Here is a 2,642-nt window from a genome sequence, read left to right as displayed (position 1 = left end):
TCCATCTTCTTCTCTCCCTGCCAGGCCTACTACGGCCAAGAGTGCTTCAAGCCGCAAACGGCTAGCCTCAGCATCTCCCATTCTGGAGGATGATGTTGATGATGATGATGATGATGATGATGATGCCCCTCTTATCGTCAGGAGGAAGGTAATTAAATCGGTGTATTTACAAGTATGCTTTTCCACATTTGTTACTGTTCTGTGTACTGATGATCTTTTGGACTTTTCAGAAAAGTTCATTCTCCCCTTCAAAGGCTTTGGCATTGACAACTTCTGCTCCATCATCCTCTGCTGAAGCTATTTCATCCAAACCGGTTGGTGATGGGACCATGCTTAAAGATACATCTTCAGTCCCAGAGTCTTCATCACAACCCGTGGATGAGCCACCTTCTTCCCAGGGTGTCGACCCCCAATCATCGAAGCAGAAGGTAATTCAGTTTTTGATGTCTTACCTTTGCTCGTGCTATTGGTTTCTGATTTGTTGCTCTTGAACTTTGCAGATACTCCTATGAGTCCGCCCGTTGTGGCAACATCGTCTCGCTTGGACAAGGGAAAGTCCTCACGAATGGATGAGTCGCTGGTGGCAAGCTTGGCCGAGGGCGCGCCATCTTCTACGATTGTCGACGAGGTAGTTTTTCTTTTTGCTTCATTTCTATCATTTCTATTTCCACCTTGTTCATTGTAGTGAGGATTTTTAATATTGGCGACCTTCTTTGCAGGACGTTGACAGGATTGTGCGTTCTATCCAGGATTTGTTCGCTTCTTGGAGGCAGGTCCAAATGCCTCGCCCTACTCCATCTGGTTGTCCTGCCACTTCTTCAGAGGATGATTTGAAGTTCTTGAAGGAGTTGGTATTTGAGTACGTATCCTTCATGGATATGGACATTGGAAGGGCTAGTGCTGCCAGACACAAGGATGAACTTGAGCACTTGAGTGCGAAGTTAGAGCAAGTACTGACACTTCCATCGCTCAATCTTTCTGCCGACTTTAAAGCGACGTTGAAAGTCATTCACTCCGAGGTCCTTTCTATGCTGGCCAAGAATGCTGAACTAAAGGCCAAGCGTACTCAATATCTTCGAGCTGTAGTTGAGAAAGAGTCTTTACGCATGGAGATCAACAAGGCCAAGGACGAGTTGAAAGAAATCTCTTCCGAAGTCATGATTGAAGACTCTTTGATGGTTAACTTGGCTGCTAAAAAGCGCAACGCCTCTCAGGGGATTGAGCGAACTAAATCCTTGGTCGAACAGTACAAGAAGTTAGAGGTTGATGATGATGACGTTGCGGCTGAATTGAACATCACTTCCTCCCGGCAGAACGAGGATTGGGAAAAACTTAGGAAACGAATTCGTTCCTTATGGGGTAGACTGTAATTAAGACATACGATGTCTTTTTCTCTTTTGTAATTTTTGTTCATTATTAACGAACATTAACTTCTTGTGCATTTATTTGACGTTTATTTTCTAATCATCAATTCTTTAATCATTTAACTGCTTTGCACTAAGAATCTTGTCCACTCCCTTTTGATATTACCAAGACTTAGGGCCATTTAATTCCGTCTATTAAACAGAAATGTGGCTGTTCATATTATGTCCCTTCATCTTCACCCCCCTATAAATGTTTCGCATCTTTCACCCTCTATCTTCATCTCTTCATTTTCTTCTTCGAAACCAATTTGCTGCCATTTCTTGGCATTCTGACGATCAACCAGATCCAAAAATGGACTGTCTAGTCCGTCCGCCTTATATTTACCTTGATGTCACCTTTGGTATGGGAGGTATAGGAAATATTTTCTGGCCAGCAGCGAAGTTTTTTCCTGCAAAATTCTTCCCGTCGTCTCTTTGTTCTTCACAAGGAGTCAATGATGGGAGGCAATTTTTGGGCTGCATGTGGGCCACTTTGCTTGCTGAGAGTGTTTCTCAGCTTCGCCATTGCAGCGATGCATTTAGGAAGGTGGTGAGGCCAGTACACCCTCTCACTCGTCAACCCCACCATTGCAGCGATGCAATTAGGAAGGCTATAGGGCAAGTACACCCTCTTACTCGTCAATCCTACCATTGTAGCGATGCATTTAGGAAGGCGGTATGAAGCTTACTCAGCGATCAACCGGGAGATACTTTAGTTGTATTTTGTAGCACGTCCATCATTTGTATCTTTTGTATTCTTGTAATGAACGTTTAATAATAAAGAACTTTACTCGAACGTATTTCGCTCTGTCTTTATTATCTTTTGATCGTCCAGAATGATTGGTTATGTTTTTATCTGTTCACATTCCCATAAAGAAGGAACATATTTTTTCAAATATTTGCCATTAATGAATCTTACGTGCTTGGTGCCGTCTAGATCTTCTAAGTGGTACGCTCCATTAGGCAACACACTGTTTATTTTGTATGGTCCTTCCCAATTGGGCGACCACTTCCCGTATTTTGGATCCTTGGTATCCAAAGGGAGTATCGTCTTCCAAACTAGTTCACCCAGGCTGAACGACTTGGCTATGACTTTTTTATTATAAAATTTAGCCATTCTTTGCTTTTGAACTTGCAACCTATCTAAGACGTCCAACTTCAATTCATCTAAACATAATAAATTTTGAACTTGTGATTCGGCATACTCATCATCATTCAACTTATGTTGCAAGCACACTC

This window comes from Olea europaea, chromosome 1 (genome assembly GCF_002742605.1).
Source record: "Olea europaea var. sylvestris chromosome 1, O_europaea_v1, whole genome shotgun sequence".
In the NCBI taxonomy this organism is placed as follows: Eukaryota; Viridiplantae; Streptophyta; class Magnoliopsida; order Lamiales; family Oleaceae; genus Olea; species Olea europaea.
This window is presented reverse-complemented; position numbering follows the sequence as displayed.